This window comes from Pseudophryne corroboree, chromosome 1 (assembly GCF_028390025.1).
Source record: "Pseudophryne corroboree isolate aPseCor3 chromosome 1, aPseCor3.hap2, whole genome shotgun sequence".
NCBI lineage: Eukaryota > Metazoa > Chordata > Amphibia > Anura > Myobatrachidae > Pseudophryne > Pseudophryne corroboree.
In genome coordinates this window covers 849,786,535-849,805,054 of record NC_086444.1, presented here as the reverse complement: position 1 = coordinate 849,805,054, position 18,520 = coordinate 849,786,535, and the positions used below count along the sequence as shown (strand labels likewise).

Below are 18,520 nucleotides of genomic sequence, written 5' to 3'. Positions count from 1 at the left end.
CCCCAGACAGCCACACATCCACCTCCCTACCTTACACCACAACACCCTTTCACTTCACTCTGGCACCCCCCCACATCCATTTCCCCTCTCCCTCTCTCTCCCTGCCACCCCACCCTAATCTCCAACCAATCATTATTTTTCCCTTCCTCACAACCACACCTATACCCTTCACTCCTCATCATCTACAAAATCTGCACTTCACCAACGGTCACACAACTGAGCATCACTCCTACCACTTTATTTTCACAACTTTATTTTCACAAATCTATATAACTTTCACAATATTATATATTTTTACCATCATCATACATCAATTCCCACTAATTCATAAATCCCAATACTGTCAAAGGTCCAGAACAAAATCATACACTCAATCTCATATCCATATACATTTTTATTTTTATTTTTATTATTTATTTTTTATTTTTATTTTTATTTTTATATTTATTTTTATTTTTATATTTATTTTTTATTTATACATTCATATACATTCAATTATTCATTTTATATTTATATTTATTTTCATTATCATTCCAATCATATGTTTATATCAATATATGATTTTCTCAGTCAATCATTCATATTTAATTTAGATTCCAAGTTTACCTCTATTCTTATTCCTAATTTCATTTTATCTTTCTCATCCCAATTGCTCAGGACACCTAATATACTGGCATGTCCGCAATACCACATTCTTTCCTTATATTGCTAGTGAATCCATTCATTATTTATTCATTATCTATTCATCATCTTTATTAAACAAATTTCTGTTATCAATCCCGTTAATGATTCCAGTCCAGCTGAGCAACATTTACTGATCATCAATTCCCAAGCAGTCTATTGGTCCGCATATTCAACATAAAGGAAACCAGGGCTACGGACCACACAGGGCTTCTGTGAACAAGCCTGTTCCACAGGTGAAACGTACGTCAGAACAAGGACGTCCAGACAGTGACGTCTCTGCGGCTTCGCCCTCTCCGGAACGGGCGGCCGCACGGTCTCAGACCTCGGAGCACGGTCAGCTTCGTTTAGCAGGTTACACCGATCGGCTGCCGGGACACTCACATCTCCGGAAGCGGTAACTGTATATGCTACATTTGTACTTCAGTAGCGCTACAGACTTTCAATTTGGTCTAATTACTCTAATGCCTGCTCCATATGTACTGTATATGCTACATCTGTACTTCAGTAGCGCTAAAGACCTTTAATTTGGGTCTAATTACTCTAAATGCCTGCTCCACATGTATATTTAGGAATGAACCTATTAATTTCTAATTAAGGAATAACATTGTAAGCACATGGAAAAATAAGACTTTCATTTATACCTTCTCATTTTTCTAATTTTTTCCATCTTTTTCAATTCTTTTTCATTATTATTTTTTCATTTTTTTCATTTTTTACGTATTTTTTCATAAGGATTTAAATTGTAAGTTGCCAATACCAACATTGCAATCATTATTCCCACATGGGGACAAAGGCAACAATTTTTGCTGTTCGCATTTAATGTTTGCCACTTTGTATTTATTTCAGCAAGCTTACAGGATGCAAAACTCACACAGGAGGTAGAAATTTTATTAACCTTGTCAGTATTAAAAAAGGACACTTATACCTTTATGTTGTGGGACTTGACAAATCCAGTACCCACGGTTACCACCAATTAGGAATTGCATGATCATTTGTAATTATCTCTAATTAGAGAAAAGAGAACGTTTGTCATCAAGTTTGTGCAACCCAATCAAAGTTCATTGCCTATTTACAGTGGACACTCTCAAAGTGGCAACCCCCAACCCTTCAGGTTTCAATTTATTTATTTATTTATCCACAGTCATTAAGCAATTATCACACCAGTCCTATTGATTGGAACTCCTTAGTGGATTATTTAATTTTCAAAGTAACCCAACAAATACTTAAATTCCTGATACAATTGGCCCACGGCCATACTATCCTGAATGCGCCCGATCACGTCCGATCTTGGAAGCTAAGCAGGTTTGGCCTGGTCAGTACGTGGATGGGAGACCTCCAGGGAATACTAGGTGCTGTGGGCCTTTTTCCTATCAGGAAAATCCTATCTTATCCTCTCTTCTTGTTTTCTCAAAGCTTACTAGATATTCCGATTGGTCTGTGACCCATATATACTGTTTCTTTCAAATAATTATACCATAATTATATCTACATCTACATTTTCACCTGTTATATCTAGAACCATATTTGGTACAACGGCAATCTAGATAAAATCAATTGTTATACTATTATTCACTTTTTGTTCACCCAAGCAAATTTTAATAAGATAATCAATAAAAGCTAATTTTTAATCCTTTTTGAGGTAGGACTCTAAGGGGTCACCTCCTCAACCATATACTCCTTTCACATTCTTTTCTATATCCAATTAATGAGTGCTTCCACACAAGGTTATTTTGTCTTTCTCTTGTTTGTTGTCTGTAGGTTAACTACAAAATCCATGGGAGCACCGCCAAAGTTTAGTACTATTTACAATGTAAAATAATAGTCAGTATTTTGGTACATACATTCATTTTTTCGTACAATCTCAAACACTTAATTGTAAAGCTGGTGCAGATCCACAACTTTGTTCTTTCGAATAACTCTAGCACATCTGCTCTGCGCAAATAACTACCTGCAAGCACAGCACTATACTGTACATTCTTATTTCACTCCTCTTTTTACTGTATATACAGTGCACCCTGCAGAACCTGACTCTCAGAGCCCCCTGCTGGTGTTTGTTATACATTTCACCTACTCCGGGACGCTCTCCTGTGGATCCCTGTCACTGTTTTAACAGATTATTGGGGCCCTGACCCCTTGAATGATGTAAACACACAAGTGCCTGACTTCCCCCCCACCCAAATCATCTGATGAGCCCGCAACATTTTGGTGGATCTTTCTTGTAATCACTTCCTAAATGGGCACTTCTATCTCATCAGATACTATGAGCAGAGCGAACACCCGAGCAAAAAAAACGGGAACTTCACAAGATATTGCACAACACTTCTCACGCCGGGAAAAGCCAGCTGAAATTCCATCCCCGTCCTCTCGGCTGTCCACCCCTACCATGGATCCGACGGAGTCACCCTCAACCAAAGCGGATATTCAATCCCTCCAGAATATGATTTTGGACCTTAAGAGTTCTTTTACCTCCGCTCTCCAGTCAGCGATTGGTGAATTGAAATCCGACCTGGCGGCTCTGGATTCCCGCACCAGCTCACTGGAATCACAAATGGCAAAACAACAGGATTTCCGCAAACAAGTGGGTGAGGACATGAGCTACCTATCCGGCGAATTGGAATTCCTTAAGGATAAGGTTGAGGATAGCGAAAATCGCGAGAGGCGGAATAATTTACGCATTCGCAATGTACCTGAATCTGTGTCGGCCTCCGAATTGGAACCTTACCTCAAACGTCTGTTTCTTTACTTGGTCCCGTCGCTCTCGGAATCTGCTATCTTGATAGAGAGAGCTCATCGTGCCCTGAGGCCTAAACCAAAGGACTCTGATCCTCCCCGCGATGTTATCCTCCGGTTTTTGTCTTTCAAGATTAAGAACAGTATTACAATGGCATGCAGAAATTCGACTTCCATTCTGTTCGAAGATTCCCGGATTCAGATCTACCAAGACTTGTCGCCAGTGACCATTGCTAAACGGCGTGACCTGCGCTCTGTTACCTCTACACTGCGCAATAGTGGTTACAAATACCGCTGGGGTTTTCCTTTTCGCCTCATTGTGGAAATTAATGGCAAAGTTCATATCATTCGCTCTCCTGAAGACGGGGACAAGCTGCTTCGAAAACTTCACCTGTCCCCCGATGCTACATCTCAGATGTGAAGCTCCCCATGTTTAAAATTTAACTTTTACCAACGTTTAGTTTAAATAATTTTGTTCTCACTCTTGCTCAGATGTTCTGTTGACTTTATAATAGATACTGTTTCATATACGAAAGCCCATTTACCTTATCTTCGAACCGTTTTTTATTTTACTTTTATTTTAATTATTTTTTTTCCTCAGATATATGTACTCTTTGTATCGCTATGTTTTTATCTCGCTGTTCTGGTCGGTGGCTCGGAGGCACTGCCCTATGGATGGGACATGGGAATAGATCCCTACTCCGACACCGTGGGGCCTGCCTCTGGCTATCGATCTGCTCTGCGACTTTGCCATTTGATCTATTAATGTTACTTTTTTGATACTGTTTGCTATCTGATCGAAGGTCCGCCCTCTTTATTACAGATTAGTTTTGGGTGGGGGGTGTCAGCGCCTTGGCTTGACACTTCCTCCCCCAGTATCTAGGGATTAGAGATATTACCAATAATATTGGGTCCACACCCTCATCTGTTCCATTGTATTTGTGTCCCACCAGTGAGCTCTTCCCTTTTCTTTTTTTTAGAGCTTTATCTTAGCAGTCCGGTATCCTGCCTTTTGGATACTACGTCTGCTTTTCTCATTTTGTTTATTATCACTCTCCTCCCTTTCTAGATTCTTGCTACAGTTTGAGTGTAAGTTGACGCATCTGCATTCACAGTTTGATATATCCATTTATTTTATACTGTTGTTTGTGTGTTGAATTGTAAATTATTATTTTTTCTCTTCTCTCTCTCTCCCTCCCCTCACTCTCATTCACTTTAGCAGAGTCCGGGGCCCTATCGGTTTCTAGTAGCTTCTTCGTTCTTCAATTATACCGCTAACGTGCCTGTCCATCAATGTTAAGGGGCTGAACACCCCCCAGAAACGCTCTCATCTCCACAGGTCTCTTAAAACTTTAAAAGGCAACGTGATTTTTTTACAGGAGACACATTTAAAATCGGCCTCCCATCCCTCCCTGACATCTAAACAATTTCCCATGGCATGGTACTCCAATAATGCTGCAAAAAGAAATGGGGTAGCGATCTTAGTTAGAGGATCCGTTCCTTTCCAGTTCCTAGACTGTAAATGCGACACTGAAGGTCGTTATGTAATGGTGAGAGGAAAAATTGGACATGAGGAGGTTACTTTGGCTAATCTGTACTCTCCAAACACGGCCCAATCTAAATTCTTCCGCAAGTTTTTCCACGACCTTTATTCATATAGACGAGGTAAGACACTTGTCGGTGGAGACTTCAATATGGCTCTCACGTACATGGATAGATCCGGTCCCTTACGTAGTGGCCGAACCACAAACTCTTCGGTACTACACAGGGGTATGGCCGAGGCTGGTTTGTTCGATGTATGGCGTTTTCTTAATCCGACCACCAGGGACTACACTTTTTATTCCAATCCGCATGATGTGTACTCCTGCATTGATATGTTCTTGAGCTGTGCACCTCTCTCCCGGACGGCACGCGCTTCCTCGATAGTCCCACTTACTTGGACTGACCACGCGGCTTTAGCTGCGACATTTGACATATTTGATAACCCTGACGGTAGACCGACATGGAGACTTAACGAAACCCTATTGAAGATCCCTAAGTTTCAGGACTTAATTAAAACTAAGCTTCAGGAATATTTTGACATTAATGTAGAAGACGACTGCAGTATAGCTACGATATGGGAAGCCCATAAGGCGGTGGTTCGAGGATCCATTATTCAATTTGCGTCCCGCCGTAAGAGAAGCCAGGAAACTCAAATTGCTCTGTTAACAGACACCATTGCAACGCTAGATCGGGAACACAAACGCACACACTCTAAGAAAACACTAGCCGAACTTTCTAAGGCTCGTGATGATCTACAATCTCTTTTGGCGGAAAATATTGAGCGCTCACTTCGATGGGCTAATCAATCGTTTTACGACAAAAGCAACAAGGCTCATACTTTGTTGGCTAATCGCTTACGTGCCAAGAAGGCTAACCAATGCATCCATATTATTAAAGAACCCTCAGGCAACGTTACCTATGACCCCAAGAAAATTAATGGTATCTTTTCTGATTATTATAGAGCACTCTATAACCTTGACCCCCCGTCCGACCCCTTGACACATGCCGACCAGGCTCAACATTATCTAGATTCGTGCGCTCTTCCTCGTTTAGACGAGGCAACTAACTCTGCTCTCAATGCTAATATTTCTGCTGAAGAAATTGAAGCTGCACTAAAAACCCAGAAACCTTCTAAGGCCCCAGGCCCGGATGGCTACCCGATGATATACTACAAAACTTTCGCCCCTCAGCTCATTCCTCATATGGTCATCTTGTTTAACAAAATAATGCAGGGCACTCCTTTTCACACTGACTCCACGAACTCCCGCATTATAGTAATCCCGAAACCCGTAAAGGATCCCTCGTATTGCTCAAATTATAGACCCATCTCTTTGATAAATACTGATCTCAAGCTTTTTGCCAAAGTACTGGCGTCTCGCCTAAATGCTGTGTTGCCGTCATTAATTGACCCTGATCAAGTGGGATTTATTCCCGGCCGCCAGGCCTCGGACAACACCAGACGTATTGTTAACTTAATTCATCATATAAAATCGACGAAAACACCAGCGATTGCCTTGGCGCTTGATGCCGAAAAGGCGTTTGATCGCATCTCTTGGCCTTTTTTGTTTTCTACATTATCTACGTTTGGCCTCCATGGTCATTTCATCACTGCAATAGCGGCCCTCTATTCTAACCCCTCATCTACGGTCCTGACTAATGGATTAAGCTCACCTCGGTTTAGTTTAAAGAATGGCACTCGACAGGGCTGCCCTCTCTCACCCCTACTTTTTGCTTTATGTATTGAACCTCTCGCAGCCCGTATTAGGCTCAACGCTGATATTAGGGGTGTTACTGTGGGACAGAGCTCGTATAAAATATCTCTGTTTGCGGATGACGTCCTCTTGACTCTTTCTAACCCTCTGATCTCTCTTCCTAATTTACAGAAAGAACTACTTTTGTATGGTTCCCTCTCTGGTTATAAAATAAATCATACCAAATCTGAGGCCCTCGCGTTTAATGTTTCATCCCATACTAATTTGATTTTAACCTCCTCTTTCCCCTTTCTCTGGAGACCCTCTGCTATCAAATACCTTGGCATATTTATCACTAAATCCTACTCTAGCCTCTATCAGGCTAATTATGTTCCTATAATTAAAACTCTCACTCAAGACCTAGATAAATGGGATCGGTTATACATTTCATGGATTGGACGGATTAACGCCCTAAAAATGAATTTCCTTCCCCGTATTCTTTATCTGTTCCAGACCATTCCGATAATGGTGCCCCGAAAGACTTTGGCTTCCCTGCAGACCCTGTGCAACAAATTTATTTGGGCTCATCGTAAATCTCGATTAAGACGAACCTTGTTGACCAAGAGTACAACTTCTGGCGGCTTGGGATATCCTAATCTTCAGGCTTATTTTAACGCCTGTCACCTTAACCACGTAGTGTCCTGGCATTCCCCCCGAGGGATTAGAAAATGGGTCGATATTGAGAACTCAATATATCAGGGTATTCCCCTCGACTCTCTTCTGTGGCTCCCCAGGTCCTGCAGACCAGCCTCGGCCTATTCAGTCCCCAAAATTAAATTCACCCTTGGATTGTGGGACAAACTCCGCACCACTTATAATCTTTCTTCATACCCCTCACCTCTGTCACCTATCTGGGGTCACCCTGCCTTCCCCCCAGGCAGCGAACGAAATATAGCAGCCCCATGGCAATCTCAGGGTGTCACGAGATTTATCCATGTTAAAGGCCACGCAGCACCGACCTCTTTTGGAGATTTTCAAGAGCGCCTCGGTATTCCATCCTCGTGTTATTACCATTACATTCAAATTATTAGCTTTCTTAAATCTCAGCTTAAAACTACCCCTTTGAGATCACCCACCTCCTTTGAACATATGTGTATACTTTCGATTGGCAAAAAGGGGAATATCTCAACAATATACAACTCTATTTTGACTCCAGATCCTCCTGCCCGTGAACCCCATGAACTAGCCTGGGAATCAGATCTCTCCCATCCGTTGGAAGATGATCAATGGGAAGAAATTAGATTGCGCACTGCTAAAGCTTCTATTAGTGTGGCAATCAGGGAGACATGTTGCAAAGTTTATACCAGATGGTATTTAGTCCCCTCCAGACTTCATTCCATTTTCCCCGCAACCTCGAATTTATGCTGGAGACTTTGTGGAGAGGAAGGCACCTTTTTCCATGTATGGTGGACCTGCCCCTCTATTCGCCCCCTCTGGAACACAGTTGGAGCGCTCATCGCCCAAACTTGCGGACATAACGTGGATCTCTCTCCTGAAATCGCTTTACTTCATGCCCCCATATCGTCACTACCCAAAATCCAAGATAAGCTTGCTATACAAATCTGCATGGCGGCTAAATCTCTGATTGCTAAATGTTGGAAGGACCATAAACCACCCTCCAAGGCATTACTGATGGCTAGGATTAATTATATAGCCAATATGGAATATATTACCAGTCTGAGGAATAACACAGTGGCCCAATTCCACAACATTTGATCCCCATGGTACCTCGCGCGTTCTTTATTAATACCCGGACTCTGCTAATACCTCTAACACCTCTGCTATTTCCTCTTCTATTGTCTTTGCATTTACTCTTGTACTATTTCTTACTCTTTCCTGTTTTTTATTTCTTCTTCTTTCTCTTTTTTGTTTTTTACTTTTAATAAGTTTTTTCTCTGTTTTGGTATAGGTCCTATACCATAAATGAAAAATAAAATGAGACTGATCATGTACATGCTTGAATTTACACAGGGTACATACTGCTATTACTTGATAGCCTGTATTGTCATGGAACTGTATATTCTACTCTAATGCAGCCTGTAAAATCTTTTATATGCATGTTCAATATCTTGACCTGTACAACTTCGATATTGTTTTGGTTATTGATCAATCTCAATAAAAACCCTAACTTTAAAAAAAAAAATATTATGAAAAAAACAAACAAAAAAACCCTGCACACTTGACCAGGAAGTCATTCAAATACCCACATACAACCAATTCTGGTTTTGCATGGGTTAAACTTTAGAAGGGTGGGAGAGTCATGAGTAATTGCTTCTGAGAAAAATATGAATGTTTAAGTGTATCCAGTGTGGGGACAACCAAGCGTTGAGGGCGCACCATACGTCCTATCTCTGTGAAGCTCCCACAACGGAGCTCCTAAGGTCTTTTTAGTAAGTTCTGGAAATTCTGAAACTTTAATCCTTTTATTTCTCTCTGAAGTCGTAATCTGTGTGTATTTTTAAATATAATTAAATATAATCAGATATACTTTGTAACTATCTTTTTTGTTAATGCTAAGGTGCATACACACGGTACGATGTAACGTTACGATTGCGATATCGATTCGCACCCCCTTGGGGGTCGTTATTGCAAAAGAAAAGATAGACTGTGCACGCAAGTCAATCTTGACTATATTGTGTACAATCTAGGACAGTATAGACAAAATTGGCACTTAGTCAAAATCTCATATAGTCAAAATCTGAAGTAAAGATAGTCAATATCGGTGATTCAGGGAGTTCAGGGGAAATCGCAAAATCAAAATCGTAGATAGTCAATATCTTACTGTGTGTATGCACCTTAAGCTATGACGTTATTCTTATTCTTAAAAATAAAACTTAATTTCTCGTTATGACCTCTGTGTTCTTACCCGTGATCTGTGTGAGGCACACATGCTACTGATTTTTAAATTGTATTTACTGTAAGCATAACTGAAAGGCAATCAATATATTTTATTGTTTGGATAACTGGCATAACACCAACCGCCTGACTCAGAAAGGAGTTCTCAGGTAAGGTGCGTCTTTTGGACGTGATGCTAAGTTAGACAGATATTGTGTGCATGTGCTCCTGCATTGAGTGTATCAGAAAAAATGTGTATATTAACCCATATACCCAGTTGTACGGATCTTGTAGTGCGCCCATCCCCTATCTGTACTGTATGTTAGGTTTACTACTTTTCATCATCATCTTCATCATCATCATCATCGCACATCAGCCTCTACTTTTTGCAAAAATATATGCCTTGAAAGTGTTTTTACACTTGAGACCAACAGCGTGGCCCTTAGTTTCATCAACACATCCTGACAGAACTTTCCATACATGAGAATGCTTCAGTACAGCCTGATTTCGCATCTTTCGCAATTAGTGGAGAAATACTTGAACTGTGTACCACTCGGCATCACTACTTGTGCACGCTTAGTTTCAGAGTATGCTCATTGCAAAAAATCTCCTAATATTGTATATTGGTCATGTCATGAGGAAGGCTCCAATTGAGCCGAAATGCGTCAACAAAACTGGGCACTGTGACACCACCTTTCTTAAGTGAACTTGATGATCTAAGGTAAATCCATTGCTACCTTTTATTTGGATAAATGTGTTTTTTTTTTTATATATTTTTGGTGGACTTTTAAACCTTTACCTTTTTACTGTTTGGACGTTTTTTGTCTTTGTCAAGTATACCCCAACTATGGGGTTTATGTAAAAAATAAACTTCTTTTATCATACACATGGTCTGGCTGACACACTTACGTCTTCAATTTTTGCATGTACTGGTGGGGAGATATATCTTCCAAACCTTTGGGAAAGAAATTTGGAGGTGATTGTGACTCAAAAGAAACCCAGATAGGAGTCCCTCTATGATTTTAACCCCGTGAGTGTGGTACGCATAACATTGAACTACTATATAAGGAAAAATATACCTTTATGTTTTTAATTGATTTGTGTTAAAAGTGAGTTAGGTACCCACCATTCATTCTATCTTGGTGAAGGCTACACATGGGATCTAGAAGACTAAAAGATACCTTTATATACACTTACTGGGAGACTTTCCTGTGAGTTGGGGTACGCCCTTTGTGCCGAACATACTTCTACATCTAAACTCTCCCTCTTCCATTCTGGATTTGGAGAAATATGGTGCTTGAATGGCCATACATATTATAAAACAATACTACACATTGTATTTTTAGTCTGTTTAATTTATTTCCACATATCTATTGGGGATTGAGAGACACCTGTCCGAAATAAAAGAATAAAACCAAGGAATAGCAGAAGATCTACTAGAAAAACCCTCAAGGAGCGTAACATTATTTTTTATTTTTATATGCTTGTTCCATTATATGGAGCTTACAGTATATAGACGTAGAATTCCCTATCATCTTTTTGTTTAAATATCTGTGCTGGGTGTGGTGACACCTTGGGAATTTAGTCTGTGAAAGCCGTCTTGCACACATTTCGAAGTCCAATAACCATTTTGCAGATTCTGTATCCCTTCACAAACATTTTACATGACTTACTGTACGCTACATAGTTTCAGCATTTTACAGGTGGTCTGACTTGCTTATTTTCCACCTTCCTAAATTGTTCTTAGTGGTCATGGGCCTCTCACATCTGGAACACAGCAGAGTTCAGACTTCCTCCCACCTGAGCAGTCTTAGGTAGTTTCCATCTCAATGACCTCTCTTTAACATATTACATTAGAAGGAACATTAGATTACTGTTTTACTGGTTGTACAGCTTGATAGAAAGAAAGGAAGACTAACAATATGTGAACGCATAGAGCAATATATATTTTGTAGGAAATTAACAGTATCCTTTTGATTTGAAAGTGAACAAAATATTAACAGCTGTCAAAACACAACTTCTGTGCAGCGCTGAATGGAGTCCTTTCAAATGCTCATTCTGATGAGTGCCGCTGAGGCAGTAATGGTTTCATGCTGTTGAAATGCTCAAACAAGAATACTAGAACATTTCTATGTGAACTGTAAGATGGAAACATGCAAGATTAGCCAGGTCAATGTTTGGTAGTACTCGCTAAGAGGAGATATTCTAAAAGCATATTTCTGCCTTGAAAATTTTAGAGTATTAGCTTAAAAGGCCTTCATAGCAGAATTTTATTAACTCACCACTTTACACCAAGCTCCTATACTTCATGTATTTAATCATTTTGAGCCTTTTGTGAAACTTGATAAATGTCCTTTTTTGAAATACTGATAAAATATCACAATTACAGCATGTTCCATATTACAATGTAAATGATTACAATGATTTAGTAAGTTTTAAAGATCATTAATAATTATTGTCTGATTCTCCTGATGCTAATATTTGAAAGCAATCGCAAACATGATCATTACGGTTATGTAGCTTCTGTTCTGATAAACGGAGAGATGCATGGTGGGTAAAGGGAAGTGATGTCAAATTCTGTCTTAAGGGACAATGCTAAAATGTATAAACCCAAAGTAAAAAATAGTGTAGATTACACAACAGCCTTACAGTACAACAATTTGGCTTATATTTGTATGTCATTTGCAAATGGAAGCACAGTTTCATACAAATGTCACAAAATGTAAGGCTGACATTTTATTCACACCTATATTGAATAGTGAGATCACCATTTGCCTGCACACAGCATTCCCTCTGCAATTATTTGGCTGCCTTTGTCACTATCAACTAGGAGAAGTTTCCAGACAAACACAATTGAGGTCAGACGGAATCAATGCTAAGCTATGAGTGCAATGTCATTAAATTACTGTTTAGATTGTTCCATGACCTCATATAATTCCAATAATGTAAAACGCATTTGTTTTTATGGTTTGGTATCAGACATACTGTTCACTGAATGTGATATGTGCTTGTCCAGAACAGCGTTTTTTTTCCAGAGCGTCACTGTCACCGTAAAGTATGCCAGGTCATCTAAACACAGCTGGCCATGTAGAACTCCAGTGTATTATTGTCCTGACCTCATGCTGCCCTGAAGACAAAAATCTAAGATTTTCAACAGTGACGTCATTCCATTCCAAAATGGTAATAACACCAATATTCATACTGCCATTAATGTATACATTTATCATGTTGCTTACAGACAGGATAATTACTTCAATTTATACCAGCTTAAAAGCTGATGCCCCCAGCACTCCAATAATCCTTTTTCCTGGTTTCTCTTCAGTCACTAATGCTAATTTAATGAGGGAACAAATAACAATACAGGTCACCTTCTATTTGTCTCCCAGGTATGGCGCTATTGGTGAAGGAGCCAGCATCAGTTTTAGAGGTACTGGGGGGGGCTTCTCGTACCACTATCCAGGGCCGGCTCCAGGCATGTTCGACTAGAGCGGCCGCGCGGGGCGCCACTTTTATAGGGCGCCGCACGCTGCGGCCGCCATATTCCTGCATGGAGCCAGCCTTCAATCAGTGTCCCGGCCGCTTGTGTGCGCACTATGCAGCGCGCTGTGCGGCGCCGGCGTCTGACGTTAGACGCCGGCGCCGCGCAGCACGCATAGCGCGCATACAGAAGTGTTCATCCGTCCGCCCACCCGCCTGCGCCCACAGCAGTACTCCCCCTCCCGGCTCCCAGCACCGCAGTGACATGTAAGTGAAAATCTGGCACTGTGGGGTCATAGCTGCACTGTGAGGGCGTTTATGTTTCTGGCACTGTGGGGGCATATCTGCACTGTGGGGGCATTTATGTTTCTGGCACTGTGGGGGCATATCTGCACTGTGGGGGCATTTATGTTTCTGGCACTGTGGGGGCATATCTGCACTGTGGGGGGCATTTATGTTTCTGACACTGTGGGGGCATATCTGCACTGTGGGGGCATTTATGTTTCTGGCACTGTGGGGGCATATCTGCACTGTGGGGGCATTTATGAAGCTGGCACTGTGGGGGCATATCTGCACTGTGGGGGCATTTATGAAGCTGGCACTGTGGGGGTATATCTGCACTGTGGGGGCATTTATGTTTCTGGCACTGTGGGGGCATATCTGCATTGTGGGGGCATTTATGTTTTGTGGCACGGGGGGCATTTATGTATCTGGCACTGTAGGGGCATATCTGCACTGGGAGCATTTATGTATCTGGCACTGTGGGGGCATATCTGCACTGTGGGGGCATTTATGTTTCTGGCACTGTGGGGGCATATCTGCACTGTGGGGGCATTTATGTTTCTGGCACTGTGGGGGCATATCTGCATTGTGGGGGCATTTATGTTTTGTGGCACGGGGGGCATTTATGTATCTGGCACTGTGGGGGCATATCTGCACTGTGGGGGCATTTATGTTTCTGGCACTGTGGGGGCATATCTGCATTGTGGGGGCATTTATGTTTTGTGGCACGGGGGGCATTTATGTATCTGGCACTGTAGGGGCATATCTGCACTGGGAGCATTTATGTATCTGGCACTGTGGGGGCATATCTGCACTGTGGGGGCATTTATGTTTCTGGCACTGTGGGGGCATATCTGCACTGTGGGGGCATTTATGTTTCTGGCACTGTGGGGGCATATCTGCATTGTGGGGGCATTTATGTTTTGTGGCACGGGGGGCATTTATGTATCTGGCACTGTGGGGGCATATCTGCACTGTGGGGGCATTTATGTTTCTGGCACTGTGGGGGCATATCTGCACTGTGGGGGCATTTATGTTTCTGCATTGTGGGGGCATTTATGTTTTGTGGCACGGGGGGCATTTATGTATCTGGCACTGTAGGGGCATATCTGCACTGGGAGCATTTATGTATCTGGCACTGTGGGGGCATATCTGCACTGTGGGGGCACTTATGTTTCTGGCACTGGGGGCATTTATGTTTCTGGCACTGTGGGGGCACTTATGTTTCTGGCACTGGGGGCATTTATGTTTCTGGCACTGTGGGGGCATTTATGTTTCTGGCACTGGGGGCATTTATGTTTCTGGCACTGTGGGGGCATATCTGCACTGTGGGGGCATTTATGTTTCTGGCACTGTGGGGGCATATCTGCACTGTGGGGGCATTTATGAAGCTGGCACTGTGGGGGCATATCTGCACTGTGGGGGCATTTATGTTTCTGGCACTGTGGGGGCATGCCTGCACTGTGGGGGCATTTATGTTTCTGGCACTGTGGGGGCATATCTGCATTGTGGGGGCATTTATGTTTGTGGCACGGGGGGCATTTATGTATCTGGCACTGTAGGGGCATATCTGCAATGGGAGCATTTATGTATCTGGCACTGTGGGGGCATATCTGCACTGTGGGGGCATTTATGTTTCTGGCACTGTGGGGGCATATCTGCACTGTGGGGGCATTTATGTTTCTGGCACTGTGGGGGCATATCTGCATTGTTGGGGCATTTATGTTTTGTGGCACGGGGGGCATTTATGTATCTGGCACTGTGGGGGCATATCTGCACTGTGGGGGCATTTATGTTTCTGGCACTGTGGGGGCATATCTGCACTGTGGGGGCATTTATGTATCTGGCACTGTGGGGGCATATCTGCACTGTGGGGGTATTTATGTTTCTGGCACTGTGGGGGCATATCTGCACTGTGGGGGCATATCTGCATTGTGGGGGCATTTATGTTTTGTGGCACGGGGGGCATTTATGTATCTGGCACTGTGGGGGCATATCTGCACTGTGGGGGCATTTATGTTTCTGGCATTGTGGGGCATATCTGCACTGTGGGGCATTTATGTATCTGGCACTGTGGGGGCATATCTGCATTGTGGGGGCATTTATGTTTTGTGGCACGGGGGGCATTTATGTATCTGGCACTGTAGGGGCATATCTGCACTGGGAGCATTTATGTATCTGGCACTGTGGGGGCATATCTGCACTGTGGGGGCATTTATGTTTCTGGCACTGGGGGCATTTATGTTACTTTCTGGCACTGTGGGGGCATTTATGTTTCTGGCACTGGGGGGCATTTATGTTTCTGGCACTGGGGGTATTTATGTATCTGGCACTGTGGGGGCATATCTGCACTGTGGGGGCTTTTATGTTTTGTGGCACGGGGGGCATTTATGTATCTGGCACTGTGGGGGCATATCTGCACTGTGGGGGCATTTATATTTTGTGGCACTGGGGGCATTTATGTATCTGGCACTTATGTATCTGGCACTGTGGGGTCACTGATTTATCTGGCACTGTGGGGGCACTTATGTATCTGGCACTGTGGGGGCACTTATGTATCTGGCACTGTGGGGGCACTTATGTATCTGGCACTGTGGGGGCACGTATGTATCTGGCTTTGTGGGGGCATTTATGTATCTGGCACTGGGGGCATATCTGCACTGTGTGGCCATTTATGTATCTGGCACTGCTGGGGGGCATGTCACGTGTAGCTGGCACTGCTGGGGGGCATGTCACGTGTAGCTGGCACTGCTGGGGGGCATATCATGTAGTGTATCTACTAGGCGTCTGTGGCTAGGCAATGTGTCTAACGTGCGCTGCCTGGCGCAAAGTGTCTAACGTGCGCTGCCTGGCGCAAAGTGTCTAACGTGCACTGCCTGGCGCAAAGTGTCTAACGTGCTCTGCCTGGCGCAAAGTGTCTAACGTGCTCTGCCTGGCGCAAAGTGTCTAACGTGCTCTGCCTGGCGCAAAGTGTCTAACGTGCTCTGCCTGGCGCAAAGTGTTTAACGTGCTCTGCCTGGCGCAAAGTGTATAGGAGGTTCTACCTGGTGCAATGTGCATTAGCTGCACTACTATGTGGTGTAATGCGAATTGCCACTATTCTGTGGTCATGCACCTTCCCCACGAAGCAACGCCCCTAAAATTTTTTATTTTTTTTTGTCCCTGCTTCTGCATGTGGGTGGAGGAGCACCAAGCATTACAGTATGTACATCATTTTGCCCTCCTTACTTAAAAATGTGCCCTCCTTGTGATCAGCACCCTGCCCTAAAACGTGAACACTATCATGTGTAGCTGGCACTGCTGGGGGGCCTATTGTGTGTAGCTGGCACTGTTGTGGGGCATGTCATGTGTAGCTGGCACTGCTGCGGGGCATGTCATGTGTAGCTGGCACTGCTGCGGGGCATGTCATGTGTAGCTGGCACTGCTGCGGGGCATGTCATGTGTAGCTGGCACTGCTGCGGGGCATGTCATGTGTTGCTGGCACTGCTGCGGGGCATGTCATGTGTAGCTGGCACTGCACATTATGTGTATCTGGTACTACACTGGAGACATTGTGTGTAAGGAACACTACTGTGGCTGTTCTGCGTAAGGCTGCTAATTGTGTGCATAGAGGGGGTGTGAAAATATATATTTATTTATAGTTTGATAATATGAAGTTACGAGGCCACACCCACTCTCCCAGGAGGCCACGCCCACTTTCCCCGAAGCGCGCGCATAGGGGTTGGGGGGCGCTTTTACATTTTCTCGCTCAGGGTGCTAGTAGGCCTGGAGCCAGCCCTGCCACTATCAGTCCTATTTGCTAATGTACTGGATTGCAGGAGGAAGTACGCACTGCATTCACTTCTGCAATTACTGTAGCGAAAGAAAGAAAAGTAAAAGGAGGACATTTAAGGCAGACGGTATCCGGTCAGGATACCATCCCCATCATACAGATCGTTTAGAATCCACTAAATTTTATGGAAGTTTTTGACTACATGCAGAGGTGAAGTCTTTGTTGTAACAATTAACTCACTTGACTCACCAGTTGTATCATTCTAACCATTCTAGTTAGGGCTGTTCCTAAGGAAACCAGGTTAAAATCCCACCTCAGACAGCACCATTCTAGGAACTGTACAGACAAGGCCCTCAAATCACCTTCTTACCCCCTGTCTGCCTTGTAACAGCATGGACTGGCAGGTCAAGTTGGCGGCATCTGCTGTGATGCTAAACTTTGCATTTTATGATTGGAGGACTGTGGATGTTCCTTGCTGTGCAAGGGCTATATGCACAAATGGCCCTACTTATGCACCCATATGCACAAATGATATTTCATTTTATGTGGTGAGATTTATTTGGTACTGTACTGTATGTAAATTATATTTAGCGGACATTCCCATTTTTACTGGGGTGGGGCATATATACTTTACTCTCTTTAACTGGAGTTTAATTTTACAGGTATCCCGGTAGTCAGAAGTCATCCAGTTCTGTCCATGGTTGCCTTTTATGGGACTTCACATTTATAGGCCAATTTAGACAAGCATAGTAAAACACATGAAATAAAGTCTCCTAATTTTGGACATAAACAAGACTAGAACAGGTAGCATTTTAGGGGGGAGATTCAAATGTTTGAAAAGTCAGTTGGGAGTCTGTTTTTTCCTCTCTAATAGACAGGAAAAAATAGACTCCCAACCGACTTTTCAAACATTTGAATCTCCCGCTAGGAGTAAAAAATGGAAAGGCCTAAATTCAGCTTGGGGATGGTCCCTAAGTGTTAATAAGTATGACTTCCAAGTGACATTTTTCTTTTTCTAGTACAGTATGTGTATTTCCCATTGGATCTGCATACCCACAAACCTAACTGCAGATTGTCCAGGTGCAGTTCAAAGAACGGAACTATAGCTTTATAGACAGATATAAAAATAAATATTATTATTATATATTATGACAGTTTTTGTGGTTTGGAACAACTTAAAGGGCCAACTTCTCTATACAAAAATGCATTTGAATTAGTTAGCCCACTCAATTACTCAAGTTACCAGTGTGCCCACTACTTTATGGATCTGTGCTTCTGACTTTATGGACATACAGTAGTAAAATCACTAAACTGTTTACAGTATATACAGTATAAGACACAGGTGCATTTAAACAGTGGCCAGAACATAAAACACCAGCTTGTAGCACCTTAGCTGTAGATAAAATGGGTGCACATATTTCTGTAAAAAGTCACAAATATCCAATAT

The 18,520-nt window shown here is 42.8% G+C and overlaps 1 pseudogene; it reads left to right on the top strand.

Annotated features, from left to right (window-relative positions):
* Nucleotides 1-1,927: 1,927 nt before the first annotated feature.
* On the top strand, nt 1,928-2,045 carry LOC134953689 (5S ribosomal RNA; annotated as a pseudogene).
* The last annotated feature ends 16,475 nt before the right edge of the window (nt 2,046-18,520 follow it).